The sequence below is a fragment of the Scyliorhinus canicula genome, chromosome 16 (genome assembly GCF_902713615.1).
Source record: "Scyliorhinus canicula chromosome 16, sScyCan1.1, whole genome shotgun sequence".
Classification (NCBI taxonomy): domain Eukaryota; kingdom Metazoa; phylum Chordata; class Chondrichthyes; order Carcharhiniformes; family Scyliorhinidae; genus Scyliorhinus; species Scyliorhinus canicula.
Window position 1 is genome coordinate 117,732,129 of NC_052161.1, and position 13,872 is coordinate 117,746,000.

At 49.9% G+C, this 13,872-nt stretch overlaps 1 protein-coding gene across 2 annotated transcripts in view; it reads left to right on the forward strand.

Annotated features, from left to right (window-relative positions):
• Positions 1 to 998: 998 nt before the first annotated feature.
• The window catches only part of nbl1 (NBL1, DAN family BMP antagonist), a 47,176-nt gene continuing 34,302 nt past the window's right edge, over positions 999 to 13,872 (forward strand). Inside the window, exons 1-2 of one of the 2 annotated variants that reach the window (XM_038822144.1) lie at positions 999 to 1,185; positions 1,306 to 1,423. The gene's annotated coding sequence lies outside the window, so the exon portion shown is untranslated. The other variant, XM_038822145.1, reaches the window with a different exon arrangement.

A 13,872-nucleotide genomic window follows, 5' to 3' on the forward strand; every position in this document is an offset into this window, starting at 1 on the left:
GCTACCCCTGCACTAGGTAACACCCCCCACGTCGGAATCATCAAATCTTTCCACCACCCTTTCTCTGCAATCTCCTCCAATTGCAAAATCCCCCTCCACCGAACTGCCTCCAGGAAAGGGGTTTTCTGCCTCCCCCCTTTCCCTTCGCCTAGCCATTCGCAGCAAAGCATTCAGCAACTTTTGCTGCCGGCTTTAACTCCGTCTCTATAATCTTTACGTGTGGACACCTCTCTTCACCACCTGCAAAAAGATCCTCAAGGCCCATTCCTTTGCTTAAACCACCTCTCGAGCTCTCGTTTGCAGCTCGGCTGGTTTGGTGTACAGCTGTTGTTGGACCGCCCCTGGGGCATGTCCTCACGTTAGCGGTGTTACCTGAACGTAAATTGTTCTTGTTTAAAATGATCAGTTCACCTGTCTTAGCAGAGGAGAGATAGCGCCCTGGTAAACATCTTTCTCTTCAAGAGCATAATAGTCTTTAAAACCTCTGGAATCTGATTTGGGAAAGTGTTTGATGGGGGTGGGGGTAAAGGGATCTTCACTCTGTATCTAACTCCTGATTTACAGTTGCTGAAATACACAATGTTTCCATTATCCCAGCACTAACTTCTGCTTGAACACAAAACTTGATTTGCAAAGGAAGGGGTTTCGCATTCCCTGCTGCTATTTGTTTTCTGGCAATTGCTACAAGGGGGTGAACGTGCGTTGATCGGAGCTAACTTGTTTTTTTGGGGGGTAGGGGTGGGAAGTCGGTCGTTAAGCAGCGGTTCTTCCTGGAAAGGCCAAGTTGAGAAATGTTAAAGCTATTAAGTCTCTGGCTGACATGCAGTGGGGAGGCTGCATTAAGGCGGTGATGGGGGATTAAGGCCCGGAGCTGATATCAAAGCGGCCGGCTCCAGTGCACATTCCAGCGGTGAAGATCAGGGCTGCTCCCGGGGACCTGGCATTTCTTCCAGGGCTCGTTTCCGCTCCTTGCAGCTGGCTCACTTTTAATAATCTGCCCTCCTTTGGCAGACCCATTCAGATTGTACACAGCCTTGGAGGGGGTGAGTAAAGGGGGTGGGTGTTGCTTTCACATCAGGGATTGGTAACACCACAGACTGACTCTCTTGGTCTCCAGTAACTCTTAGCGCCACCCACTGCACAGCGTTCGGGAGGAAACACTCGCCAGATGGGCTGCAGAGGAAGGTGTGTTCCAGTTAAACGCGGCGTTGTTAGGCTGGCGACTCCTTGTTGTAAATGTTGACAGTCCTGGATTGCACAAGGCAGTAATCTATCTCTCCAAATTCCCCCCTCCACCACCCCCAGGATCAGAAAAGGACTTCAAATACTCGGCTGATCCACGTTGATGCGTCTCCGGGAGGAACTCACTCACTCAGCGCCCTCTCACCAAAAGACAGTCGAGTACTTTTCTCCGACAGCCCAGGTAGGGTCACATCGCCAGTTTGCCCGGCTCCTCTCTCTCTGTCTCTCTCTCTCTGCTCGCCCTGTTGTTCCTCCTCTGGCAGTGATCCCAGTGTCAGACTCCAACAGTTACTGTCCTGCCCGTTAAGTCCAGCTCTTCGCCATTGAAGGAGAAAGTATTTCCCTCTGGGTCCTGAGTGGTTGGAACTCTCTTCCTCAGGAGATGGAAGCAGAGCCTTTGGCTGTGTCTGAGGCAGAAGGTGGATAGATTCTGGATCAACAAGGCAGGAGTGTGGGGTTGAGGTTCAAGTCAGCCATCTGCCCAGGGTGGTGGTGGTGGTGGGGGGGGGGGGGGGGGGGGTTACAGTCTGAGGATTTGGGGGGTAGACCATTTAAGACAGAGATGAGGAGAAATGTCTTCACCCAGAGAGTGGTGGGCCTGTGAATTGGCTGCCACAGGAAGTAGTTGAGGCCAAAACACTGTTTTCAAGAAGCCGTTAGATATACAGGGGTGAAGGGGATCAAAGGAAATTGGGGGGGAAAGGCGGGATAGAGTTGGATGATCAGCCATGATCAGAATGAATGGCAGAGCAGGCTCGAAGGGCTGAATGGCCTCCTGCGCCTATCCTCTGTCGAATGGCCGGGCAGGCTCGAGGGGCCGAGTGGCCTCCTTTACTCCTCCTTGGTATATTGGCACACACCGGTCAGTTCCAGCAGGGGCATCCCAGCTCCCACAACATTTTCCAACATTCTGGAATAGCCAGGAATGGAGATAGCAGACCCCCCCCCCCCCAACTCCTTCCCTCCTTCTTCAGGGAATTACAGAACCACCTCCTTCAGATCCAAGGATTCTTAATCCCTTTCCTGTTCACATATCTCGCACACACACGTGTAAGTGCCAGGGTGGAATATATATTCCACTCTGGCGCTTACATCCAGAGGGATGTTTATCGGGAGTTACAAAGGAGCCAGGGACACAACGATTGAGAAAGGCAACAAATAAAGATCCCGTCTGACTTTGCTCCACAAGAATGGGGGGGGGGGGGGGGGGGGGGGTCCCATGAAATAAAGATCCATGAGCTTCGGGAACCGAGGCAAGGTAACCGAATTGGAAATGTATCGACCGATTCTGCAGCAGTGGGAGCTGGAAACGTTTTCACCTCCTGAGTCCATGGGCTCCATCAGTAACCAGTTACAGTCAGTACAGATAATGTGGGGATAAAGTCTCCCACATTAAACCTGATAAGATTAGATTCCCCCCCCCCCCCCCCAAGTTGTGAAACTTGTTGGGGTTTTAACTCCCAAAGAGAGTAAGTGATCCGATTGGGAATCCAGCCCCAGTTTGAGACACAGTAGGGTCAATCCCGGCTCCTCAGTGGTAATGCTGCAATCACTCTTTCGAAGAGGGCTTCAGAATAGGGTCCCCACTACTGAGCACTGCTGCAGAGCCTGGGGAGGGGGATGCCCATTGGGAGAGGGGGCTGCTTTCTACTGTTGCCTCTTCTATATTGAGGCACACTCATGCCGAATAGCTCGGCACCTAAACAACAGCAAAACCCCGCGTCCTCAGTGAGGGGGGGAGGGAATTGATAAAAAGTCATATCTGAATTATGTTTAAATTGAGTGCAATGTTCGACTAAACCTAAGAGCGTTAACTTTGCGAAGTAGAACAGATTTGTGCATCTTTGACTTTAAATAAGGAACTTTCCGTGTTGCAGATCCCCGTCAGCCAGGGTGTTATTTTACCATTAATCTTTGTAATTTGTTTAATTTTGGCGACTGGAGAATATTAACTGGTTCTGACAGGTGGGACTCATCCCATTGTTTATTGAACTGTGAAAGCAGCTCACACTTGGCATTGAATTGAAGGGTGTGGGGGGGGGGGGGGGGGGGTAAGAGGAGGGAATCTCTCCATTTCTTGGCTTCAAGTCCGGTTCTGCTTTCCAGGGCGAACATGTCGGCTCGCCTTGCTGCCTGATCTCAACCCGATGCTGCTGGGTGTGGGGGCCCGGGAACACAACTCCAGATAGTTCAGTGTTCAGGGGCTACCTCGCAAGGTGGCGCAGAGACTCGGGTGATCTTTCTTCCTGTGAGATTGGGGCAGTGCACAGGGACCTTCACGCTGCACCGAACCCGATGCTGTCTGTGAATGCTGGATGAGGCAGCGTCTTCCTCCTGACCACAGAGTGCAGCAATGTTGCCAGGAGGGGGAAATGTTCCAGCCTCCATCCCTCATTTCGAATATGATCGTTTGCATATTGTTGACCCTAAGATGTGAAATGAGGGGCGGTCGTGTCCATTAAATTGTTCTCAGTCCTCCATTCAATTTACCCCAGGCTAGCTGAGAAAATAGGAGTTTGTCAGTGAGACCTGGTCATCCCATCAAACAGGCGGCTCTGACCTCTTTATTCCAAATGTTTGTCGTTTGAATTTGGAGAACCCTGATGTGCTCAAATCCTCCCCCCTTCAGTAAAAATAACCTCTCTATATAGAAAAGAGCCCCCCCCCCCCCCCCCCCCCCCCCCACCCCCCACCACCACTGTTAATAAGGGAGATCCCAACACTGGACAGGGTAAGTTCACAGTGGAGCAAATGTCATTCGTTTTTAAGAATCTGGTTCAGAAAGAGCCCCAACCCCACCCCTCAATGCTGTGAGGGAGGGGGGCGGTTAAACCCCGGTCCCACTCACTGCAGTCGGTGAGAGGCGGCAGGAGAGGGGCTGCTGAGCTGCTTGGCCCCCGGTGGATTCCCAACCGAGTGGGGAGGTGGGGAGGGGGGGGGGGGGGGCAATGTGGATTTGGAGCAGCAGCTGGGGGTGGAGGGACCGAGGGGAGGGGGGGGCTGCCTGAACTTCATCGAGCCCCGGATCCCCGAGGGGGAGAGGGCTGTGTGTGTGTGAGGGGGGGGGGGGGGGGGGGAGGGGGTGCTGGATGGGCCAGGAGGGAACCAAAGCTGAGCTCCAAAAAGAGAGAAAATCAGAGCAAAACACTACCTCCCCCCCCCCCCCCCCCCCTTCCAGGGCGTTAGAGGGGGGAAACCCGGGGACTTCACTCCCACTCTCAAAACCAAACTGTCCCAGGTTAAAATGATCACAAAACCAGAATCCCCCAATATTCAACTAAAACAGAGCTTTCAGAAATAATCTCCTTTCCTGACCCCTTTTCATGTTCACATAGATTCGAAGATCCTGGACACAGTTGTGCAGTAATAACAAGAAGTCTATTTCACTTATATTTCTGTGTGAAAGATTTGGTGAAAAAACCCTCTAAATGTCAGTTTGCAACTTGCATCAAGATGTTCATCCCCCCCCCCCCCCCCCCCCCCCCCCCCCCCCCCCCCCCCAACCCATCTCCTGCCACAATTCTCTTGTTTAGGTTTAACTTAATGCGAATTGTTTCTCTCTCTCTCTCTGCGAACCTTTTCCTTTTTGTTACGGAGCAGTTTTTTTTATTTTTGTTTAAAGTCCGCTTTTTAAAAAAAATCTCAGCTTCTCTCTGCAATTCTGAGGATTTGGGGAGAATGGAAGTATTGAATTTAGATCTGGGGTTACGGCTGCTCCGCACTTAACCAAAAGCTGAATTCTGCCTCGTGTCTTTTCCATGTTTGGGGTTTGATCGAGGTACATTTCACTGGAGGCCCCCCCCCCCCCCCCCCCCCCCCCCAAAAAAACCCACCTCCCAGGATGGGTACACTGGTGATGGGGTTAGTCCAGTCCCAGGGAAAGCGTTTGAATGCGGTGAGGATAAAACAGTGAATGTTTTATTGGATTAAAAATAGAGTAAAACCTGGCCCCTCTTGAGGATTTTTGGGGGGATTTGTGACAAGACTTTTAAAAATAAGTTTTAAACGTGCATCTGCTTCTATGGGGATTACAAAATTCCTAATCTTTCACTCAGACTCCTAAAGGCTCTGTTCACACTATTATTTTATAATCTCTGTGCCGCCCACCATTCTCTCTATGTACTACCTCCTGACTGAGCTCTGGCACCGCCGGGTTTGCTTTTCAAACTGGTTTTTAATGTTACAAAATTATCATCCGGCCCCAATAAAAATCCTGCCTTAGCGTCTCATTCTGACTTCCATTCCCCAGCCTCAAACCAATTAATGAACATTCAAACACCTCAGCTGGATTCAAACATTTCCTTCACTGTTTGAAAGCCATCTCTGCCCCTTTCCTGTAACTTTGATAAAGTTTTTTAAACTACTTTTTCACAAGCTTTTCTGTTAGGGCCTCCCCCCCCCCCCCCCCCCCCCCCTCCCCCCCTCCCCCCCTCAATAATTCCCATTTTCGTCGCTAGTGTTCCTTTATAAAGTCACAGATAATTTTTTTTCCAAAATCCAATAACGCAGAGATTGTTTCAGATCAAACTTAAAGCAGCTTTTTTTTTTGCAGAGGCCTTGTGAGGATTGTGAAGGATTTTTTAAAAAAGCCCGAGTGAGGCCCTCTGCTGATCTCTGATTGTATTGCTCGGAACTTGGGACTTGCTCCAAGCAGTTCCAGTGCAGGTTTCAGCCAGGAAGCTTATCTCCAGCGTGTAAGACAGCCTGCTGTGGAAAAGATGAGCTCACCGTGTGGACACCCTGATAACAGATGTTATAGTGCCACAGTCTTTCCGGCAGCACCCACACCCATTCGCTTTTATTAAGCGAGGTGATCTCTGTAAAGTAACCCCCCCCTTTCACTGTAGATCTCATTCCCCAAGGGCATCGTTTGACAATGACTGTGAGGCTGGGGAAGGGATGATCCATGTGCAATCTTTCCAATGGCAGCAAGATCGATGAGTCAAAACACATCACAAGTTGGAAAACTGCCTCCCCCCCCAATAAAAAACATTGTTTGTCGCCTGAACAGGAGATTCAGAGAAAGTTACAGCATGCAAAGAGGGTGTTCGGCCCATCGCGCGTGTACTAGCTCCTTTTTTCCCCTTTAAAATTAATTCCTGGGATGTCGGGGTTGCCGGTTAGGCACAGCATTTATTGCCGACCCTTAATTGGCCTTCAGAAGGTGGTGGTGAGCTGCCTTCTTGAACCGCTGCAGTCCCTGAGGTGTAGGTACACCCACTGTGCTGTTAGGGAGGGAGCTCTAGGATTTGGACAGCGACAGCGACAGTGAAGGAAAAGACCAGTTTATATAACATAGAACATAGAACAGTACAGCACAGAACAGGCCCTTCGGCCCTCAATGTTGTGCCGAGCCATGATCACCCTACTCAAACCCACGTATCCACACTATACCCGTAACCCAACAACCCCCCCCTTAACCTTACTTCTATTAGGACACTACGGCCAATTTAGCATGGCCAATCCACCTAACCCGCACATCTTTGGACTGTGGGAGGAAACCGGAGCACCCGGAGGAAACCCACGCACACAGGGGGAGGACGTGCAGACTCCACACAGACAGTGACCCAGCCGGGAATCGAACCTGGGACCCTGGAGCTGTGAAGCATTTATGCTAACCACCATGCTACCCTGCTGCCCCTTTTTTGTTTGTTTGTGTTCAAGTCCCACCTCGCTGTTTTTCGGGGTAAACTCCTCATTCCCAAGTCCTTGTCCACCTCTATTTAAGACAAAACAGAATTCCGGAATCAACTTCCACCGCCTTTTAGAGTGTTTCTGAATCGAAAAATGAAATGTTTCCTCATCTCCCCTTCTAAACATTTTGGCAATGATTTTAAATCTACAACTTTGCTATTACTGACAGCTATTCTTCTGGAATGGAGACAGGCTGATGGGAGTCAATGGGTGGCTTTCACCCATCCTCCTCTTGGCTGTCCTCCAGCAGGAATGCCCCCCCCCCCCCCCCTCCCCCCACCCTACAGAATGACTCTGTGCTCATTCGAGGACTACAGGACCTTCCGGGAAAGGTGAAAAATCCATGCAACAGCATTTAATAACACCAAAGTGAGTAGGTTTGATTGCCCTAAAGTTAGAGAGGAATTATCCGGATGCCTCCCCATCTCCTCTCCCCAGTCAGAGTGCCCCCCCCCGTTCACATTATCTTTCCCAGGAATTACCCGAAGGGGAGGTGAGTGTTGTGGTGTACAAGGGCACAACATCGGTATGGGGAGGTTTGTTTTGGAGCCCCTCATTTTTCCCTGCCCCTCATTTTAAGTCTGCTCTCAACTGTCGGATAACTGGAGCTTCCAAGAGTGATTAAATGTATTCCAGAGAGACTCATCACATTCCTCGCCCTCCTCTCCCCCACCACCAGCCACCAGTCAGCTAACACATCCATCCTTCTGCCGCACTGCCTTCCTGCAGCAATTGGAAAGTAAAAAGGCTTATTACCCAATTGGATGATGCTGGACTATGATAGAACATACAGTGCAGAAGGAGGCCATTCGGCCATCGAGTCTGCACCGACCCACTTAAGCCCTCACTTCCACCCTATTCCCGTAACCCAATAACCCTCCTAACCTTTTTTTGACACTAAGGACAATTTAGCATGGCCAATCCACCTAACCGGCACGTCTTTGGGCAGTGGGAGGAAACAGAGCACCCGGAGGAAACCCACGTAGACACAGGTGGAAGATGCAGACTCCGCACAGTCAGTGACCCAGAGGGGAATCGAACCTGGGACCCTGGCGCTGTGAAGCCACAGTGCTAACCATTGTGCTACCATGCTGCCCATCAGCCAAACAACCTTTTTCCTCATTCTCAATATTTTTATATCTGGGAAATTTTTAAAAAAACAATCTAACTGAAAGGTGGAGCAGCCTTGATGAGCCAAGTGGCCTACTTCTGCTCCTATGTCTTATGGTCTAATGTCCTGATGATTTTTCTCCAGGGTTGCACACAGCAGTGTCCTGGAGATTGATCTTCAATTCCTGGTGACTCCAGGCCAGCCCTGGAGGGTTGGCAACCCTACAGATAACCCTGCCGAGAGATGCAGGTTGAAGTATAGAGTGCAGGGGTTTTGAAAAGAGCGGGAAGGGCCAGAATGTCAAACAGGAAACAATGATCAACTGGTGCCATACTTAAGAAAGGTGGGCTTTGATATGAATTGGAGGACATTGCAAACTGGAAGGGACTGACTGGTTTACTGACCCCAAGCGGATGAAGTGTTGATACTATGGGTGTGATTACTGCCGAGAAAGAGTAAGGGACAGTTAGCAATTCTGGTGAATACAGTGTAGGATATATCAATGCGAAGAAGCAGATATAGATAAAATGGAGGCAAAGCCATAAAACAAATGCAACACAAAACCTACAGGTCCCTGGGCAGCATGGTGGCGCCGAGGACCCAGGTTTGATCCCGGCCCCAGGTCACTATTCATTTGGAGTTTGTACAGTCTCCCTGTGTCTGCGTGGGTCTCACCTTCTGTAATGACCTCCAATTAGCATTATTGGTTGGCCAATTGGAGTATGAGCTCCCTCAATGATAGCTCATTGAGGGGGCCCATATAAGCACGTGTGTAGGCTTTGTGAGCAGTCTTAAGTTGACTGGAATGCTAGCAGCACTGTTTGAAGCTGCTCTTGTATCTAGTTATTGGCAATAAATATTGGTGTGGTGACGGGACTCCTGCCTCCTGTGGATTATTACAGTGGCGACGAGGATGGGATATAAAGTAGACGAGTCGGGCTTACACCCATTGTAAGACAGACTAAGGGCAATAAAAGAAGCCCCAGCTCCCACCACGGTCCAGGAGTTACGATCATTTCTAGGGATTGTAACCTATTATGGCAAATTTATTGAAAATAGGGCGTCCATCCTAGAACCCCTCCACGAGCTACTAAAAAAGGGGCAAGAATGAAAATGGTCCACTCGCCAAAACCGAGCATTTAAGGACATTAAGGAACACCTGTCATCCGAAAATGTCCTAGAGCATTATGACCCAAGGAAGGAGTTGGTGGTCACTTGTGACGCATCCCCTTACGGGGTAGGAGCCGTCTTAGCCCATAGAGGAAGGAATGGGGAAGAACGGCCAATAGCCTATGCTTCGAGGACCTTGGCGATGGCTGAGAGGAAGTACGCCCAAATCGAGAAGGAAGGACTGGCTGTGATATTTGCAGTAAAAAGATTTCACCACTGTCTGTATGGGCGGAAAGTCACCATAGTGACGGACCATAAGCCGTTATTAGGGTTATTAAAAGAAGACAAGTCAATACCCCTGATCGCATCAGTTAGAATCCAATGCTGGGAGTTGCTACTGGCGGCATATAGATACGTTCTGGAGCACAGACCGGGAACGCGAGTAGCAAATGCAGATGCTTTGAGCAGACTTCCCCTCCCGGACACCCTGCCGCTAATACCGAAAGTAGAGGAGACAGTAATGACTCTAAATTTTTTGGACACCCTACCAGTGGACGCACAACATATTCGGTTGTGGACGCAAAAAGACCCAGTTTTAGCCAAGATGAAGCATTTACTGCTAACAGGGGAACTGGAAAGACCAGTGGAGCCCCAGATGCACCCATACTGGAGCAGAAGGGACCAAATAACCGTTGAAGACGGTATCCTATTATGGGGAGCCTGGGTAATAGTCCCAGCTCAGGGCCGTCGAGCAATCTTTACCGAGTTACATCACGGACACCCAGGGGTGTCTAAAATGAAGATGCTAGCTCGAAGCTACGTTTGGTGGCCAGGGTTTGGACACAGACATAGCAGCCTTGGTACTTCGGTGCCAGGAGTGCCAACGGGCAAAGAGTGCCACCAGCTGCGCCATTGCACCCGTGGGAATGGCCAGGCAGACCGTGGACCCGCCTGCATATTGACCACGCCGGCCCTTTCATGGGCTCAATGTTTTTGGTGATAGTGGACGCCTACTCCAAATGGTTCGACGTCCACCGGGTAAACACGGCAAGCACAGCATCGACAATCGAAAAGCTCAGGGCCTCGTTTGCAATACATGGACTGCCGGAGGTATTGGTGTCGGACAACGGAACAGCATTCACAAGTGGGGAATTTGGAAAATTCCTAAAAGAAAACGGAGTCCGCCACATCAAGACGGCCCCTTACCATCCAGCGTCCAACGGCCTGGCAGAGAGAGCGGTCCAGACACTAAAAGCGGGACTCAAGAAGCAGCCGGCAGCGTCAATAGACACAAAGCTCTCCCGCTGGCTGTTTGATTATAGGACCACACCGCATTCCACAACGGGCATACCGCCAGCTGAACTCTTAATGGGAAGGCGGCTGCGAACGAGGCTGAGTCTCCTTTTCCCAAATTTAACGGGGAAAGTGGAGAAACAACAGGAGGCCCAACGCTGGGGGCATGATAATAGTCGGCAGCAGAGACATTTCCAGGTGGGGGCACCGGTTTGGGTCAAGAATTATGGGAATGGACCAACGGGGTCAAAGGCACGGTAGAGTCCCAAACAGGGTCCATATCCAATGAAGTTTCGATAGGATGTAAGGTGCTGAAGAAACTCCTCGACCAAACAGTTATTGGTTGGCCAATTGGAGTATGAGCTCCCTCAATGATAGCACATTGAGGGGGCCCATATAAGCACCTGTGTAGGCTTTGTGAGCTGTCTTAAGTTGACTGGAATGCTAGCAGCACTGTTTGGAGCTACTCTTGTATCTAGTTATTGGCAATAATATTGGTGTGGTGACGGGACTCCTGCCTCCTGTGGATTATTACACTTTCACAACCCAAAGATGTGCAGGGCAGGTGAATTGGTCATGTTAAATTACGCTTTAATTGGAAAAAAATAATTGGGTACACTAAATTTATTTTTAAAATTCAACAGGTTGGGTAGAGTTATAAGGATGGGGAGTGGGCCAGGTTAGGGTGCTCTTTCGGAGGGTCGGTGCATACTCAATGGGATGTAAGGCTGCCTTCCTCAGTGTAGCCATGATGTGGAGATACCTTCCTCAGTGTAGGGATTCTACAAAATAAAAAAAGTTACTGTGTCAAAGATGGATCAATTTGTTGGTTGTATAACTTCTTGTTCCATCATCACACAATAGGCATCCAACTGCATTCTGACACCACCTGGCGGACACTACCGGGCGCTTTTATCTCATCCAGATGAGGAGGTACAGAAGCGCAACTCTTGAGTGGAGTTTTAAGATTTGGCCGCAGCTGCTCCAAGAATAATCCAAGTCAGGCAGAATTTAGTTACTCATATTCGCCATGGCACTGAAGTGCTTTGATCTCTGGTTCTCCACATGGCAGGATTGGTGAATGTTGAGGGTTATGTAGTTTCCAGTGAGGAGAAACATTGATGCACCTTTAACATGGAGTGCATGTTAAAGGGTGTACCTTTAACATGGGGTCACCTTTAACCATGGAGTGTACCTTTAACATAAGAGTCACCTTTAGATTTATTGTCACGTGTACCGAACAAAAGTATTGTTCTGCATACAGTCCAGTCAGATCGCACCATACATGAAAAACATAGAACATATGAGATACACAATGTAAACACATGTTGAACCACGGAGTGTACCTTTATCATGGAGTGTACCTTTAACACAGAGTCACCTTTAGCCATGGTATATACCTTTAACGTGGAGTCATCTTTTTTTCAAATAAATTTAGAATACCCAATTCTTTTGTTCCAATTAAGGGGCAATTTAGCGTGGCCAATCCACCTACCCTGCTCATCTTTGGGTTGTGCAGAGATGTGCAGGGTGGGTGGATTGGTCATGCTAAATTGCCCCTTAATTGGAAAAAAAATGAATTGGCTAGACTAAATTTATAAATTTTTAAAAAACGTGGACTCATCTTTAACATGGAGTGTACCTTTAACATGGAGTCATCTTTCACATGGAGTGTACCTTTAACATGGAGTGTACCGGTTCTATCCCTCCCTCGCCCCTTCCCCATCTCCGGCCTAATCATCCGCGAAATGGTGTCCCAATGGAAATGTCCCCCCAGAGGGAGGCAAATCACCGTGTCCTGCCAACGCAAGATGGCCGTCTGGACGCTTCAGTGCGCGCGCAGGCGCAGAACACGATATGCGCTGCTCTGAAATTTCCAGCAGTCTCGCGCAGCTTCTGAGTCGCGCGGCAGGCGGGCGCGCGAGAGACGTGGCCTGCCCGCAATTTTCCCGGCGGTGAGGCCTCTGATCCACCCAGTGATGGCCGCAGTTTCATTGGACGTCCCGTAAAAAAGTGAAGCCCGGTTTAAATTGTCGGTACCGCGGAGATTTGAAAGCCCCGCGCCAGTGGCGGCCATGCCGAGCAATGGCGCGCACTTGCCCCCATTAAAGATGGCGGCCATGCCGAACAATGGCGCGCACCTGCCCCAATGAAAGATGACGGCCATGCCGAACAATGGAGCGCACTTGCCCCCATTAAAGATGGCGGCCGTGTGGTCAACTGCGCACGCGCGGTGTTGGCAGCCAACATAGATCTATTCAAACGTACAGTAAGAAGTCTTACAACACCAGGTTAAAGTCCAACAGGTTTGTTTCAAACACGAGCTTTCGGAGCACGGCTCCTTCTTCAGGTGAATGGAAAGGCTTGTTCCAGAAATGTTTATATAGACACAATGTGGAGATGCCGGCGTTGGACTGGGGTGAGCACAGTAAGAAGTCTTACAACACCAGGTTAAAGTCCAACAGGTTTGTTTCAAACACGAGCTTTCGGAGCCGTGCTCCGAAAGCTCGTGTTTGAAACAAACCTGTTGGACTTTAACCTGGTGTTGTAAGACTTCTTACTATATAGACACAGTCAGAGATGCCCCGGAATGCGAGCACCTGCAGGCAATCAAATCATCAAAGATGCAGAGAGAGAGGTAACTCCAGGTTAAAGAGGTGTGAATTGTCCCAAGCCAGTTCAGTCGGTAGGCCTCTGCAAGTCCAGGCTTGTTGGTGGGGGCCAAATGTAATGCGACATGAATCCCAGATCCCGGTTGAGTCCGCATTCATGCGTGCGGAACTTAGCTATAAGTTTTTGCTCAGCAATTTTGCGTTGTCGCGTCTCCTGAAGGCCTCCTTGTAGAATGCTGACCCGGAGATCAGAGGCTGAATGTCCTTGACTGCTGAAGTGTTCCCCAACTGGAAGGGAACAGTCCTGCCTGTTGATAGTCGCACGATGCCCGTTTATTCGTTGTCGCAGTGTCTGCATGGTCTCGCCAATGTACCACGCTTCGGGACATCCTTTCCTGCAGCGTATGAGGTAGACTACATTGGTCGAGTCGCACGAGTATGCGCCGCGTACCTGGTGGGTGGTGTTTCCACGTGTAATGGTGGTGTCCATGTCGATGATCTGGCATGTCTTGCAGAGATTACCCTGGCAGGGTTTTGTGGTGTTGTGGTTGCTGTTCTGAAGGCTGGGTAATTTGCTGCAAACAATGGTTTGTTTGAGGTTGCGCGGTTGTTTGAAGGCCAGTAGTGGGGGTGTGGGGATGACCTTGGCAAGATGTCCATCCTCGCTGATGATGTGTTGGAGGCTGCGAAGAAGATGTCGTAGTTTCTCCGCCCCAGGAAAGTACTGGACGACGAAGGGTACTCTGTCAGTGGTGTCCCGTGTTTGTCTTCTGAGGAGGTCGGTGCGGTTTTTTGCTGTGGCGCGGTGGA